At 44.8% G+C, this 18,026-nt stretch overlaps 1 protein-coding gene across 1 annotated transcript in view; it reads right to left on the bottom strand.

Moving 5' to 3' along the window:
* Nucleotides 1-18,026, bottom strand: part of BTG4 (BTG anti-proliferation factor 4) — a 191,540-nt gene that overhangs the window by 134,711 nt on the left and 38,803 nt on the right. The window lies entirely within an intron of this gene.

Here is an 18,026-nt window from a genome sequence, read left to right on the forward strand (position 1 = left end):
TTCTGTTTAGTGACGAGCCAGGCTGCCCGCCTTCCTCTGCTCCTGCAAGTGCACTGGCGCTAAGACAAGAGGGGACGTGGGCAAAGAAGAGGAAATGCAGTAACTGGACACTTGCCTCACATACCACCGACCATTGCCCTCACCTGACAGCTGAGATTTTCACCCAGCCACGACCTGTCCAGAACAAGATCTACTCAGAAAGCAAGACAAGCCCACTGTGGGAGAGAGCAGAGCTGACTTTCCCTGGAAACTTGGCCAGAACATGAGGCTGGGGGCTGGTTTTCCAGTTCACAGAATTAAACCCATGGAATGACCTCCCTCTTCCCACAACACATTCTCCCTCTACAGAGGTGAAACTTCTTCCTCCTCTAGCAGGTATGTAAGCACTTGCACAGGCAGGTAACCCACTTCTACCCTAATCCCAGCTCCCTTGTGATCTTGGCCAAGAAACTTAACCTCCCAGCCAAGGGTTTTCCTTATCTTCAAAATGTAAAATGTGAAGCGAAAACATGTAAATTGCACCAGATTTTTTGGGACAAATGAAATAATGCCTATTCAAAGATGATGAAAACCATATAAAGAATTATTATCATGTGTAAACTGTTAGCAACTATAATATGTAGACAATAATAATAATAATTATCATTGTAGACTCTCAAATATAATCAGTGCTGCTGAAAGAGTAAGAATCATTTCTAGGCTGCTGACGTTGGCAGTGACAGCTCTTCCTGATGACAGCTCAGCCCCTAAACCTACATTTTCAACTTTCAGTAAAAGGAAAACACACATCCAAGTCCAGGAGGGAAACCCAAGGTAAAGAGGAACTAAGGAAGTAGCTGCAATTGAATCGCAGCTAGGAAGTTTGATTTTCTGTGTTGAGTTAAAGGTGTCAAGTCCAGAGAGCAGGTATATCAATAGTTGTTTTGTTTGTCCAACAGAAAGAGATTGTGTTAGACCCCTACTGACCCGCAGCTAATCCCCTGCCCAGCAGGTCTAGAAAAGAGCTGTCTGCTCTGGCTGTGAGCAGTTTCTGCACCTTGAGGCTGCAGCAAATAGGGACTAGACCGAACAAAGCTCAAAGACAGCCAACATTTGTCCCCTCTGCCAGACAGAAAGCCAACAGGCAGCGCTTTTAAAGGGAAGGGATGCCTTAGCCTCGCTTACTGCTTGGGGAGCCAACCCCAGGCACCCTTCAGACAGCCAATTACATCGCTAGGCAGGACAGGGACCAATCATCTTGCTTTCCCCATCTAGGCCATTTATTTGCAAACCTCTTTCTGTGCTTATTTACCAGCACTGCCAGTGCTAGAAAAGCTGCAGAGGAGGAGGAGGAGCTGAGTAGCCTAAGCCAGGTCTACTTAAGGAGCCCATTCTGGCTGAAGGCTTGGGGCCCAAGCTACCCAGAGCCCAGGGCAGAACCCAATTCCAATTCATCAATCCCATAAATATTTATTCGCAGTGTACTGGCTCTCTGCCAGGCACTGGAAGAAGAGGGAAATCCCTACTTGAAGAGCTTAGAGTCTAGTGCCGGAGACAAAGAAGTAAACAAATACAGCCCTATTAGCGTGTGGGGAGAGTGAAGCTGGTAGCACAAGATAGTAGGAGGGCAGACATCTTCCTAGGGGAGGACCTCAGGAAACACCCAAGAGGATTCCATCCCAGGGCACTCAGGGTGTATCAGGGCCCCCAGAGGATCTGTGCTATAGTTTGAAATCCCCACTATACCCTACCCATCCGTGTTTGCTTGCCAGGCTGCCATGACTAAGTCACACAGACTGGGTGGCTGGAAAAACAAAGTTGATTTTTCACACTTTTGGAAGCTGGAAGTCTGGGATGTTGGCTGGGTTGATTTCTTTGGAGTCCTCTCTCCTTGGTTTATCTTCTTCCTGTGTCTATACATGGTCTTCCCGCTATACACATCTCCGTCCAAATTTCCTCTTCTTGGAAGGACACCAATTATTTTCGATTAGAACCCAAGCTGATGACCTCATTATACCTTTAAAGACCTTGTCTCCAATCACAGTCCCATATTGCGTCTGGTACTGGAGTGTAGGGTATTCTACCTATGAACTTGGGGAGGGCACAATTTAGCCCATAACATCATTTCCATAATCGTGAAGCATCTATTGAGCCACTTTTGCAGCCAAATCACACAGCAACCAGGGGCTTTTTGTCCTTTAAGTCTCCTGTGTTATCTTCCTAGTTGACTCAGACTTAGACTTGCTCCTGTCAGAGGGGAAGATGATGAAGCCCTGCATGTGGGTCCTGAAACAAATGCCTCACTGCTCATCTTTGCCTCAGAAGCCGCATGTTGGCTAGAGTCTTGGAACAATCTCTTTCCAGGGCTCTTCAGCCCTGCTTGGTGATGTCATGCCTAGGACATTTGATAAGTTTCTTTATTGTGATAAGGGCTGGTGTTTCCTTCAAGCTTGGCAGGGAGAGCCAATGAGGGGGCCATCCATCAGCAAAGCCAGGCTGAGTGGCCTGGGGGTGGGGCAAGGGGTCCTAAGTCTACTGCTGTGGGACTCGAATGGGTATTCTGTGTTCTCTGAGCCCACAGACAACATAGCAAGACTCTGCTAGGGGTATTGGAAGGCAGGGGAGGTACCTGGGCTTCCATCCACACCTCAGTGTGATGACGATTTATTAGGCATTAGTTAGGTGCCAAGCACAGGCGCTGGGAGCCAAGGAGAGAGAAGTCATCATCTGGTCCTCAAGGAGCTTGTAACCTCTGGGAGTAGATTAGACACATAATCCAGCATAGGGCTGGGGGCAAGTTACAGCCATGGAGCTCAAGGACCAGAGAGGCTTCCACTAGGAGCTGACAGCTAAAATGAATCTGGAGGGATCAGTGGACCTAAGCAGCTGATGGGGTGGGTGGAGAGAGCAGGGTGGTCCAAGCAGTGGGGGCCAATGAACCAGGGGATGAATGAGTAAAGCATCAGATGTGTGGGAAGCACTGCATACAGACCTGGTTGCTGAGGCCTAGATTGTGAGTGAGAGGGTGGCAGGAAGTAGTACCTGAGAGGTAGCCAGGGGCATGTGGCAGAGTGGTGTGTGAGCCACGCTGAGGAGCTCAGACATTTATGCAGTGTTTGTGGGAACACGGGACCGAATATTTGTAGACTTGGGATAAGGAGCAAGACCAAGTGAGGGAGACACTCATAAAAGCATGTTGACTCTTCTTATCTCTTTTATATAGCAGGGTTGCACCTGAAATATTTTTTCTAACACTTAAAAAATCAACATCTACTACTCCTTAGCTAACAATAGTCCTGATAGAGTTGAAAGCCAAGCGTGGTGGGTTGCAGGTCTGGAGGCAGAAGCACCAGTTAGGAGACTAATGCAATAATCTAAGAAAGAGAAACAGGAGTTGAGAGACTGAGGAAGGATGAGGAGGTAAAACTGATCGACATGCAGAGTGAGGGGCAGGGCTGTTAGAATGAACCCCAAATTCATGGCTCAGGTGACTGGGTACATGCTGGGACAAAGGGAGTCAAGGGGAGACCACATGTGGGCAGGCATGTGAGGAGTGACAGGGACTCTGGCCATGACACATCTAGGTGGAGCTGTGCAGGATTGAGTCAGGACTTGACGGTGCATCCCAGCCTGAATATAGCACCCTGCATATTGCAGATGGGTAAATGTTTTTTTTTTTTTTTTAAGGTTTATAGATAAAGCTTCAAGGTTCTTTACAATTTCTTCCAGATCTACTTTGCAATCTGATCTCACACTTCCCAAAAGTGCATGTAATCCTAACAGCCTGAACTGCCTGGTCCACAAATACTCGGTCCTGTGCATTTCTTCACAGTCCAAACCTACATCTCCCTGGAGTCTCTGGAATAGATAGAGATGATGGGAGGTAGAAGGGATATCATCCAGGCAGGATTCATATAAAAGACAGTCAAAAGTAGGATACACGACACACTCCCCCCCCCATATCCACCCATGCCCTACTCCCTTCCTTCATCTATTTAACATTATTCCCGTTCCAGTCTCCACTTCTAGTTCCACTTTCTCCATGAGTCCTTCTCTGTGCCACTTCCATGAGAAGGAAAGTCACAGTTTCTGTTGGGGGAAATTGTTTCTTTAGAGCATGCTGGCTCCAGGTTCCCTTTGCCTGGAGCCTCACCCTCGGGGCACCCTAGGACAGCACTGTTGGGTGCAGGTTCCCTCCTGAGAAGGGAGTGCTGACCCAGAAAAGCACTCCCACCCCATCACAAGTATTTATCCTGGGCCAAAGTCACCCTGCTCCCTGGAAGGTGCTGGACCCAGCGAGCCCATCTGCTTGCATACCTACGTCAGGTCTGTTTCTAACTGGAGTTTCTTTAGCACATCTCAGTATGAACGGGTTTCCATTGCACACATGCACTCAGCTTGCTTCCTCTGCCTTATTTTTAGTCTATCCTTTCTCCCAGATGGATTCTAATTCTCCAGTCCTAGGCAAATGCTTAGCAACAAAGCCCAGGAGCCCAAGGCCCCTTTCCAAATCTCCAGACAGTACCTCTTTCAGGAGAGTCCTACCTCTTCAGTGAAGAGTCATGAGATTTGTTCTGTGAGGAGCCATGGCTGAGGATTAGTTCTATGGCACTGGCTGTTGGCTCACTCACTGTTCTCACCTATTCTTAGTTTCTCCACTTTTCAGGGTGTTCGAGGGACCTCAAGATGTTTCCAGCATGGATGGCTGCCTCTTTGGGGGCAATCAAGATGTTTAGCTCATTTTTTCCATGCACTGTCTTGCATCAGACCAAGAGGGATTTTTTCCACCCTTTCAAATAGGGAGAGATTTATATAGCCCACATGGTATACTTATAAAATACACATGAGGCCTGATAAATTATACACTATTTATTATGCTACTAAAATGATACCCTTTGCTTAATTAAAGTAGCCATATGCTGCAGTGCAAATCATTCTCATTCATTAAAATCCACCAAATAAGTTGGTAAGGGGAAGAACAGCTAGCAGCAGTTAGGAAGACTAGGATCAGATTACATGGTTCTGAGGACAAAACTGCACCAAAGATAGGCATGTCTCACTTTGAAGAACACCAGGCATATCCATCCCTCCACTCATTAACACATGTGCTGAGAGTGTATGCTGCCAGACACCCTTCCAGGTGCCGGGACAATACCTGGCCCTGCTCTCAGGTGTGCACAGTGAGAGACAGAGGAGTAAACAGCAGGCAGGAGAATGTGATGACAGTGGTAAAACACACTAGAGCTTTGGCCAACTTATGCTTATTAAGCCAGGAGGGCTTCCCAGAGGAGGTATGCTGTAGGTTATGTCCTAAAAGGTAATTAGATCTGGGAGGTGTTCCAGGCTTTTCCCTTTTCCATTACCTTATTTATTTTCTTCTTGGTGATGAACTGACCATAAATCTGGGATTATTTTTCTCACTTATTTATTATATGAGTATTTTCTCACTCCCCCTCACCCCCTTCAACCTGAAGGTTAGCTCCAAGAGCATGCATAACTTACCTATCTTGTTCATGTATAACTTACCTATCTTGTTCAGTGCTCTTACCCTGGCACATTTCATCGTGATCAGCATATAAGACAGGCTCAAAACTATTTACTGGATGAATAAATGAACATTGGCAAAAGAATAGCGCGTGCAAAGGTCCAGAGCTGGGTGAGCACACACTAGGTTCTGCCACATTGCCTGACTTGCACACCAGTCCCACCTTCCATCTCCCTCACCCTGCATGCTCTGCTTCTCCCCACACACATACTTGCTCCACACACCCTTTCCCACAGGAACTGGCATTTTCCACTGGCTAGAGTAAATAAGCACCTTTGCCCCCGGGAACAACAGCAGCTATGTTTCTCCTTGACCTGGAGATTAATGGTCAATGGTTTCTGGGTACCATCTGCACTGAACTGTGAAGAGCAAACTCGGCCAAGACCACCTGGCAGCCTCACTGTCCCAGGGCCACCACAGAGGCCCCATCTAAGGTGGGGGGTTGGGGAGACATACTGAGGCCAGATTGAGAAAAACAGCATTCAACTCCAAACCATTGAATCTTGCCAAGGTTGTTACTCTCTCTGAGCACTTCCATCTTTAAAATGGGATGAAATAAAATACCCACTTTGTGAAGCTTTTAGGAATTAAATTCATCAATGTATGTGAAGTTCCTGGCACACAGCAAATTCTCAACAAGTATATTATTAGATGATACAGAAGACACTTCGGGTTCTAACAGTATCTCTTCCCTTGCCACAAACCCTCACACGTGAACAGTTTTATCTCCATTATTTCATTCAGTCTTCGTAACCACCCCATGAGACAGGTACTCTTATCATTATCTGCACGTAAGTGATGTGGTAACTAAGTCTTGGAGAAAGTGAGGATTTTTTCCAAAGTCACTTTGCTGGCAGAACTGGGATGCAAACCTTTATCCATCTGACTCCAGGACCTTTGTTTTTAATCACTGTGTTATACTAAGTCCCCAGTGGCATGTGGCGGCTGCCCCCTCCCTCAGCTCCTGTGTTTCCCCTAAAGCCATGGGCAGGAAAGACATGTCCAGCCAGGGTCCAAAATGTGGCCCAAGGACAAGATCCACATGGCAGGACTGGCTTGCAGGGAATGTAGCCTTGTGCTCCACCCGCCCCCTCCTGCTTGGTCTCTAGCATTTTCCATAGGTGGGAAGGAAGATGACAAAGCCCTGTCCACATTGGCCTACATGGTCAGCTGAATTAGGGTTTTTGTCAGGTTGGCTTCTCTCAAGGTTCTTGTCATAATGGAGGGGAGACAGAAGACAGCATTACTTACCTGTTTATCCTAAGCCTAAATTACATGTGTATGGGAAGGCCTTGAAAAATATTTAAAAATTCATGAAATAGATTATGGCAGCTTATATTTCCCCAAAATTGTAACAGGGTGGTCCCCAGGAAAGGGGGAGGTTCCAGGTTCCCTGCCCCACCCAAATGGAGGGTAGAGCTGAGCAGGGAGAGGAGCTGCAGAGGAGACTGAGGAAGGAAGGAAGCAGGATGGAGATCCAGGAGGAGACCTGGAGGAAGTGCATGGAGCCTAGAGACACGTGAAGAAACTGCGCTTGCCTTTTGGTCATGGACGGGGTGACACAGATGCGGGTGAGACCCATGGGGAGGTGGCAATGGCAGCTTTTATCTTGATTTTGATTTTGCTCTTTTCCTTCTGGGCTTGTCTGGTTGTTTCTGATCCTTTTCTGTGGGTCCCCACTGGAAGATGCTTTAGACCTGTGGCAGGCTTTGGGGCCTTGCTCTGGGCGGATCCCATTTGGATGGAGTTTTACCCACGAGGGGACAGGTAACTTTGGCTGCTTGATTTAGAAACTAGATTCTTTGCCTTTCCTGTATTGTTTCCTACTTGTATTAAAGTTCCTTCCCATTAAAGTCTCATGTTTTGTGTTAATGCGGAGGATGGCAGAACCCTATACAGAATAGGCAGGTTTGCGGGGTTTGTGCTGCCCTCTCCCTGCCCTGTAACAAAATGACCATGACAATGTCATCCATCATGCATGTTTTTGCTACACATCCCCCATCAAGTAGTGAAGTCTATGTCTCCTCCCCTTAAACTTGGGTGGACCATTGGTTCTAGCTGGGTAGAATAGTTCCACAGCTCATGGGCCCCTGTATATGGGACTATCTCTAAACCTTTTGGACAAAGCATATGCTTCCCTCCTATTGAGGTGGAGGATAAAATAAGATTGGAAGGGTAGATTGGGGCCAGATTGAAAGGGTCTTGAATATCACCCTTTAGTCATTTACTTAACACTTAGGAATTGTTATCACACCCAGGTACCACCTGTACCACTGCTATTTTATACATGGTGACTTCGTTAAATCAAATTTACAACTACCCCCTTTTCATTAAAACAAAACTTTGTTCTAAAAATAACACATTAATCATAGGCTTTAAATCCTACTTATATTATCTAATATACATAAAATCACTACAGAACTACATTTTAAAACATTTTGTTCATGAGCCCCCAGTGTATCTTTGATATCCCAGAATCACTGCACGCAGATATGCAGAGCCACTGTACATTCTGAAAAAAGAGAAAAATCAAAGGAAACTTTTAGGAAAACTGCTGTTGTCTTGGTAAATATCAGCAAATACATCCCAAAGACTTGGGAGTAAACAACAGGTATAGCCAGGTCTGCATTCCTGAGGGGCATGTGGGCCCAGGAGCATGAGGATGTGTGTTGACATGAGTGTCATAGAAAAAATCTAGTGTACCCTTGTGGAGTGGAAATTCAACTCATGGTAATTCAAAACATTACGGTTAAATATTACAATTTTAATATATACATGTTAAGCTCATTTAGCAAAATGTTTAATAAAAAAGATAGTCAAAGAAATTTTACCCTGCATGTGAGTGCAGAGGAGTTCATGGTCCCCCTTTCATTAGCCCATAGTTATCAGCTTTGAGGGCACAACAGGATCATCTGGGGGAATTTTCAAAGATCAGAAAGACCCAGGATCTACCCTAGGGTGTTTAAGCCCAAACCTCTAAGGATGAGGCCCAGGAATCAGCCGTTTTAAAGACTTCCCAGGTGACTCTCATAGGCAGTCAGGATTGAAAATCATATTTGAAGGGTACCTTGGGGGAAAAGAGCAAGTAACCTTGAAAGCCAATGCCAAAGCACTGGATAGGAAGTCTGCTTAGGAGGTTGTTTTAATTGTCTAAGAAGTCCACACATTTCTTTTGCACATGGTAGAATCTCAGCGAAGTCATGCCTGGTGCACCTTCAGCAGAGACATGCACCAACCATGGCAAAATCACATGAACTGCGAAGCATAACGAACAAGCCAGGCCTCATTTGTCAAGCGAGCAGAGCTTGTCTAGACAACCAAGTGCATTCACTCTCTAGGACAAAGACACCAACCTAGCACTGGTCATCTAATCCACCTGGGGCTTGTATAATCGGAGATTGATTTCTGATGAACTAGACCTACCAAATGTGGAGTTCTAAATCCAGACATTCATAATCAAGGAGTCACAGAGCAAGGGAATTTGTACAGAGAGCCACCTGAATTCACACTTAGAGACACACAAATACACTCTCCCCCCCAACACATCTATCAGGCAGGTTAGGAAGAACACCCTCAAACTCAGACACCCCAATCTGTCCTGGGGGATCTGTGAAGCTCTCGTTACTCCTAACTCTGGTGCCCCTTCCCCAGAACCTGAAGGCCAAGGCCCCTCCCACTCCCAGCTGGGAGCAGCCCTCTGTCCCAGATCGGAGGGGCATTTGGCAGGCAACAAAAAGAAATTGCAGCCCAGCTCCAGGGCAGTACTTTCCTAGCTTCATAGCTCGTTCTTCTTGCTCTCCAGGCCCCAAACAAGAGGCCACTCAGAAATCACAGCTCAGGAACAAGGCAGCATTGTCCCCTGGGGCTGGACCTTCCCAAGGCTTGGGTGAGAGAGAGACATGAGAGGGCCCCCTGGGCCACAGAGGCCTGGGGAGATGCTGGCACCTGGGGGAGAACAATTTCCCAAGCTGCTGGCCAAACCAGTCTTCCAACCAGGCCAAAATCTTGCCCTAATGCCCTCTGCCTCTGGGGGCATTTTCTGCAGAGCCCTGACTTCATAGAACACTTTCTGGCATTTACCCTACCTAGCTTCCCTTCACAGCACCTACAGTGAAAACACTAATCCTGCAGAAGCAGAGAAGGGGCCTCAGGGAGCAGCCACTGTCTCCTCACCCTGAGATGAACGAAATCAGTGCATTGTAAAGTTCGATATTGGAATTTTCCCCGGGCTATTTCCTTGCATTCAAATAAATGGTTTTGGAGTCAAAGTATGTGTGAAGTGGCATGAGGGAGAGCTTGTGACTTCAGTGGGTGAGGGCTGTGATGGTTATTCCCTCAGAGAGAGCAAAGAACAAAAGGACTCCCACTTTGTCATCCTTAATAATGTGTTGGCAGCAATAAGGGCTTAACTACAGCCATTAGAGTGGCCTGTTTATGTGTTGTTTGCAAACTGGGGAGACTAAGCAAACACAATAGCAGAAACCAGTGCAATTCCTCTGTTTTTTATTGAAGGGTGCCAGCAAGCAGCCCATGAGTGATAACTGCATGGGGATGAGAGGGCCTTCCTGGTATCCAGGGAAAGGTGACTTAGTGCCATAAGAAAAACCTGAACTACAAGCTTACATGTTAATATTTATACCCTTGCCAGGACAGGCAACAGGCACATGAAGAGATAGCAGAAGCAGCACTATGCCAACCAAGGAGGATCTCAACCCTGGGTAAGGCAAGAGGAATAGATTTTACCAGGAAAATCCCATGCTTTGCTGATGCTCAAAAATATTTGACTTGCAAATACTAATTCCATAACAGGGGCCCTGAATTCTCTCAGTGTAACAGAAGACCCAATTCCTTAGGAAAGTTATGTACTAGAGAAAGCAAAAAAGAAAGTGCTGGCTGTCTCATCTATTTGTTTTTTAATCTCCCTGGTGAAGATACAAGAAGTACACACCAGCTCTGGGGTATCAAATCATCACTTCACTTGCCATCTCTTGGCAAAAAAATGCTGATGTCAAGCAGATAAGCCGTGTTCGGGAACCAGTGACATCCTGGGAGGGTGAGGTGATGTGGGAGGATCGGAGGAGTAGATAAGAATTGAGACCCTTTAGGGAACTTGGTAGCCTCAAGAAAATGACAGCTGTGGTAGGGTAAAATTCTAAACTGGGCACATGAGACATTGCAGTGTTTTTGACAATCGTTTTGGAGTCATGCACTAGAGATTTTCATCTAGCAGTGAGTCTTTGATTGGAGCATTTAAAACCCTAGGCTGTAGTTCTATTGCTCCTCTCATTTATTACCTACAATTCCTTTGGACCACGATCCATGGAATAGGTAATACAGTAGTTATCCACAAGGGACAATTATTAGCTTGTTTTCCTCTATAAAATTGGGCCATAATGCTCTTACTCTTTTCCTTAGAGTGCCCCATACACTGAACAGAAGGGCCGTCTGAGGACTGAGAACTCAGGAGATTGCCTGGAGCTAAGCACGTGGGGCTCAGAGTCAGGAGGCTGGGGGAGAGTTAACCAGCACACTGGCAAAGTCTGCAACTTGGTATGTCAGGGTTTTTTACCTGGGGGCCAACTTTGTTAATGAAATGAACCCTCATCAAGCCACATCTCAACTAACCAGACATGTCAAATTACCATTTTAACACATTTTAAATTATAAACCAACAAGTTAAAAAGCTACTATTAAGGATCATTCAGAAAAACACTTTTCATAAGATAATCAGTGATTCTTTACCTTCTTATAGAATCTGAAGACATCAAGATATTCATCATCAAACACTTAAATAAAAACCTTACATAGTTTTTGGTTTAGACTTTAATAGTATTTTATTGTCTGGAAACTTGTCCATTTAATCAAATGATGGCTGCAAGCTAGTGTGAATAAACAAGAATATCACTAATAGAGAAATATAACTTTATCTATTCTGCTCCTTGCCCCATTATTACCTCCCAACAACCCTCCTTCCCTCTCCCCTTGTATCTTTCCAGGAATTGGCTCCTTCCTCCAAACACAGGCTGCCATAAATAATGTCCAGTGAGTGGAGTTGTACCTACCCCCTGGAGATGTTGGCGGGACCGTGACAGGCAACCAGGCTCAAGTTGGTTCCATCAGAGCCCTTTCTCAACTTTCTCTTTTTTTATACTGAGGTATAACCGATGAATGAAATACTGCACATGTTCAACACGTATGATTTGATGACTTTGGACATGTCTACACACCTGTGAAGCCATCACTGCAAGCAAGGTAATAAACATATCAACTACCTCCTATAGGACAGGATTCCCTCTTTTTTTTTTTTAATTTATTTTTTAGATTTATTTATTTATTTATTTGTTTGTTTGTTTGTTTATTTGTTTATACAAGCACTGAGTACAGTCAGAAGCACAGGAGGGTGAGAGAATTCACCAGAGCCAGAGCAGGGAGCTGAGCAGGCAGAAGGACTGAAGTACACTGCTGAGGGGAGCAGTGGGCAGCAGGAGAGGTCTGCGCGTCATGTGGGACCCTTGCCTGTGGCCTGGTATCGAACTGTGCTGCAGAGGCTGCAGGCAGCTTCGCAGCCTAGCGTTCAACCGCTGGGCCACCAGGGGAGGCCCAGGATTCCTTCTTTTTTAAGACTGAATAATATTCCACATGTGTATATACCAGATTTGCTGTATTCACTCATCCATTGATGAGCATTTTTTTCCCTGTTGAGTTACAATGACACCTTTTTTTTTTTTTAGATTGTTTCCATATCATGGCTAGTGTGAGTCATCTGACAAGGATTTTATGCCCAAAATAGATAAATAACTCCTATAACTCACAACAAAGCAATAAGTTACCCGACTGACAGATACTGAATAGACATTTCTCTGAAGAGACTTACAAATGGCCAAAAGGTATATGAAAAGCTGTTCAATATCACTAAGCATTGAGAAAACGCAAATAAGAACCACAGGGCAATATCATCTCACACCCATTAGAATGAATTTTATTAAAAAGGGGGAGTGGAAGAAGACAAACATTGGTAAGGATGTAGAAAAATTAGAATGCTGTGCACTGTTGGTGAGAATAGGACAACTGCTATAGAAAACAGTATGGGAGTTTCTAAAAAATTAAAAATAGAACTATTGGGCCTCCCCGGTGGCACAGCGGTTGAGCACTGGGTTGCGAAGCTGCCCGCAGCCTCTACAGCGCAGGTTCGATCCCCGGCTGCTCCCCGGTCACCGGAGGAGGGTCCCACATGGCGCGCAGACCTCTCCTGCCGCCCGCTGCTCCCCTCAGCAGTGTACTTCCGTTCTTCTGCCTGCTCTGCTCCCCGCTCTGGCTCGGGTGAATTCTCTCACCCTCCCACGCTTCTTGACCGTACCCAGTGCTTGTATAAATAAATAAATCTTTAAAAAAAATAGAACTACTATGTGATCTCAGCAATTCCATCTCTTAAGTATACACCCAAGAGAATTGAAATCAGGATCTCAAAGTGATATCTCCACTCCACTGTTCATCACAGCATTATTCACATTAGCCTGTCTCCATTTTCTATAACTGAGAGTGAGGAAGAGAAGGGGATCGTTTTTCTAATGCAAAGTTAAGAAAATGTGAATTCCCAAGGGAACAGTGTTTGAAAATACAGAGAGAGTATTAGCAGATACAAGGAAGATTTTCATCTTCACCTAAGAACATCTTCCATTACTTCAGGTAAGATGGGACTCATAAAGTATTCCTATGGGCTATTGTTTCAAATATAGGAGATCTTTCTCCTATATTTGTTTCAAATACGGCACAACTATATGAGATCTTACCTCACAGGCTTGTGTTAGCAGTGGCCCCCAGCTCATCCCAGCATCCAGTACTATATTCAACATTTATTAAAGAAACATCAACACACACAGCATTCTCACCGAACATGGTGACCTGCTAATCACTACGTTTCCATGAATCTCTCTTGACCATCACAGTTCTATCAATATCAGTGATCAATGTGATGACTATCATCAGTCAAGCTGAACAGCATTGTGTAATGGGTATTTGCCCTTGTGACTCTTGGTTTGGCTGACTTCCACTCCATGTAAATGGTAAGACAAGATTCTATACAAAGGAGGCCGAGGATAGCTTTGGGGACCTTTCCACTGGAGCGGGCCTGTACATTTATGACAAGGGAAGAAGACACCAGTATGTGACAAAGTATATTAGGGAAATACTTTTAAGGTTGCTATTTGTGGTAGATAGATTGCAAAAAGGGCTCCAATTGCTCTCTTTCCTGAGCTTATGTGCTTTGCAATATGAGTTTGTAGCTCTTCCCATGAAAAAGTGGAATCTAGTTCCCCATGCTTGAATCTGGGTTGGGCAGATTTGTTCTGGCCTGTGCCACGGAATGTGGCATTGCACAATGCTTGGCACATGGTAGGTGCTCAGCAAATAGCTATTGAATGAATGAATGAACAGATGGCTACAGACCACTTCTCATCTGCCTTCCATTGTGCCTCTTGTCTGTTCTCCCTTTCACAATTCTTGCTATCACTTTGTCCTTTGAGTCCTGCTTTCCATCTAGGCCCTTAGATGTAGTGACTTAACTAATATTCCGCCTTCTTTTTTTAGGAAGACAAAGATATATGCATTATATCATAGAATGACTTCTGTCAAATTTGGCAAACACAAGCTAGTAAAAGTTTTGCTACTTAAAAGAGTAAGCTCCAATCATGGATAAATGAAGTAACATTAAACCTCTCTGTATGGAGATCTGCACATAGTGTGTTTTCAATTCACGCTAGATAGCAACAGCCAGGAGTCAAGCCATCTGGTGCACTCACCTACCTACTATGTGCTCAGTGTAGTACTGGGTGCTGTGGAGCAGATACAGAATCCATGAAAACAAAAGTGAATGTCAAGCAGGAGCCAGGGAGAGATCTTTGCTACAGTCACTATTAATTGAGGCCAAGCACTCATGTGAGCCATTTTCTGTCCCAAACACTGTGTGCTGACTTCAATGCAATCCTCTCAATTGAATTGTGGAATATTTAGATGGTTTTTCCCCAGTGTTCTCTAATTTCATAAGCTCTCATTTCTGTGAACTAGGAATGAAATTTCTAGCTGTCTTAGGTATATGAAAAGGCAAAATTCAAATTCCCTAACTTAATAAGAAATAAACTTGGTTTTATGCAAAACCACCAAACCTGTCTCTGCACAGTCATGGTGTGGTGTCCCCAAGGGCGTTCTCTGGGTGTGTTTATTCAACTTTATTTGCTTATCTGTGGTTTAATTTTCATGGGTTTTATTTACTTTTTTGTAAGGTCCAAAATCTGCATAAGATACACCTTAATGAAAAGTAGCAAACCACTTAGAAGGTTTATAAGATGCTCAAGTAATGGGAATTAGAAGTCATTATCTTTTGTGATGGCAGCAAACAGTTGTCTGAATTGAGTTGATTTTTGGTGTTACGTATTATAATGGAACAAATTACTAATGAAGTGCTAAATTACTGCAACATCCCTGTTACTTATTAAAAACTTTGGTTAATTAAACTGGGGAAAAGGAAGGGTTGAAGCATATTTTAATACCTCTTTTGAGGCCAGGTCAGAAGTGAACAGATGTCTGAGCCTGAAGCCCAGCCCAAGGGCATCCTCTCAGACACAGCTTCCAACACCTGTGAGAAACACTGCAGGGAGGAGCCACCGACCTTCCAAATTTCAAACAGACCTTGAATGCATGAAGAGAAATCCTGCTCTAAAATGAATGTCACTGGCTGCTCAGTTGTCCAAAGTCTCTGCCAGCTTGTTTTTAATGAATATTGTGACAAATGCAATTGGAAATAAAGGAAAATGCAGCTGGGGGGAAACATGAAGATACACTATGGGAGATGTTTAATATTGTCTGTTTTGAAAACTACTTTTTTTAGAATGACATAGCTGAGCCAAGGATATCACAGACGTCGCCATTCTCAACCTCCCACTCCATTTTCTCCACTTTTGATGGGCTCCCTGTTCTACTCTCTGTTCCCAAGTCCCTTTCTTGGGAATCAGCCTCTGCATTTGGCTCCTAAGACCGGGGTTTTGCCTTCATCTGGCACTGTCCATCCTTCAGGAATGGAATTTCTACCTCCCAAATCCAAGCTTAAATTAGGATCTTGTGATGGATAATTTTATGTGTCAACCTAACTGGACCACAGGATGCCCAGATTATCTGATTAAATATTATTTCTGGGTGTATCTGTGAAGGAATGTCCAGAAGAGCTTAGCAATTGGATTGGAAGACAGCAAAGCAGAGGTCCGCCCCAATGTGAGTGTGTGTGTGGGCATCCTCTAATCCATTGAGGGGCTGAGCAGAAGGAAAAGGTGGAGGGAGGCTGACTCTACTCTCACCCTACCTGACTGCTTGAGCTGGACAATAATCTTCTCCTGCCCTTGGTGCAGGAGGCTCTCAAGTGTTCAGATAAGGACTGGAATCTGTATTGTTCAACTTGCCGACTCAGGCCTTTGAACTACAGCACCTGTTTCGTGGGACTCCAACTTGCACACAGCAGCTCATGGACTTCTTTTCAGCCTCCATTGATGAGTCAGTCAGTGTCTATAGTAAATCTCTTGACAGACAGATAGACAGACAGACAGACAGATAGGAAAACAGAGGTATTGCATGGCTTCTGTTTCTCTGTAGAACCCTGACAGAGACAGAGCCTGTTGTCTTTGGTAATGATGCCACCTCCCTGAATTCCTATCTTTCTGGATTTCTAGTGTTGTCTGCTCCCAAGTTCTCTGCAGTAGTTTTGTGTTCCTCAGTCAAGGGTCTTCTACATACTTCCTCCTGCTCACGTTCCCAGTATTGCCAATTAAGAGTGCTGATTACTCGTCTGTGCAAATCCCCTCTCTTGCCAGATGCAGACTGTCTGCTGAATTATATCCACTTAGATATCAGTGGGTGGATCTGTCCACCCAAACTTGCCCAGCCCTGTCCCCACTGGAGAGTTGAATTTCAGGCCCCAGTCACTGTGTGATAAATGAGACTCAAATCCACAGTCAGAAAATCCCAGTTCCAATTGCTGATGACTAGTTGTATGACTGGGATATCCAACACTCTAAACTTCAATGTTCTCATTTTCCCTTAATTTTATTTATACATGTCGATGAGGTAGCAGAAATTCAAAGATAAAAAAGCTAAGGTCCTTTCCTACAAGAAGCTCATTCTAGCTGGGGGAAACTGCCTTGTAAATAAATGACTATGAAATTATGGGATAAGTGCTAAGAAAAGTATAGTGAAAATATTATGAAAATACACTGAGAACAGAACAATTAACCATGCCAGTGGGGCCAGGGGCTGGGGCAAGGAAGAGTGTATGGAGAAGATATTTGAGCAATCTTCAAGGTGAGCTTGCACTTTCCAACCAGTTAAGACTTTCCCTTCAAGGAGGAGAAAAATGACATGTGCAAAGGTGCAGGTAAGAATGGCATGGAAGGTCCTGAAAGGGAACATGACTTGGACTCACTATTAGAGGCTGCAAGTGGCCAGCAATGAGGCCAGAAAACAGACAGGATCTAAATAGTGATGGGTCTTTTATGTAGGACTAAGGAGGTTGCACATTATCCTACAGACAAAGACAGGAGGTCAAGGAGAAGGGTATTGCATTAGGACAGGTAAGACGCTAAGGGCAGTGACAGTGTAGGAGGCTGAGTCAAAAGAGTCATAGGCTGAAGCATTTGAATAATGTGGGGATTAATTAGACGTGAGGTGTGTGGGAGAAACAGCTGGCAGTCACACCAAAATTCTGGTTGAGGTGTGTAAGAAGCAGCCTAGCGCAGATGCCATGGTGGTAAGACACAAGCTCTGGCACTGAGAAGTCTGGTTACTAACACACCCATGAGGGCCATTCTTAGAGGGGATGGTCAGTGTCATCAAACAGATGAGATCAGCCAGATGGAATGCACAGGGTGAAAAAAGAAGGCCAGGGAGAGAGAGCCAAGGGGGAAAGCTGCATTTCAAGACATGTTGAAGAACCGGTGAGAAACTGAGCAGGAGCTATCCAGAGAGAGGGAGAGCCAGGCGAAGCAGGTCACAGCTGTCAGCAGAGGAACACCCCAAAGGAGACAAAAGGAGCATGAGACAAAAATACAAGCACTAGCTGGGGAAACACCCACGGGTTTTGGCAAGGAGAGGGTTATTGATGAACTTTGCAATGATTTGTTTCTAGGAGTGATACGGAAAAGAAGGATCACAGAAAAGTGAAGAGAGGGAGCGGGGATGTACGCCACATGTCAACAGAGTTAGCAATGCAGGGGAGGTGAAAGGAGGTAATCTGAGAGCAACACAAAAAAGCAGGGAACTTTTTATTTAAAGTGACGAGATTATAAGCATATGTGCCATGAGGAGATTGGATAAAATCCCCAAGGTTCCTTCCAGCTCTCTCTGTCCTTTCATTCTATGAAATCTGCTAAAGCACAGAAACAGTGGATTGCTAGTAGAGGATTTCCAGTATAATAAGAGATATACACTGGAAAAATTACTTGATGAAGTTCCTAAAGATTTT

Source organism: Talpa occidentalis, unplaced genomic scaffold (genome assembly GCF_014898055.3).
Source record: "Talpa occidentalis isolate TD23 unplaced genomic scaffold, MPIMG_talOcc4v2.1 talOcc4.12, whole genome shotgun sequence".
NCBI lineage: Eukaryota > Metazoa > Chordata > Mammalia > Eulipotyphla > Talpidae > Talpa > Talpa occidentalis.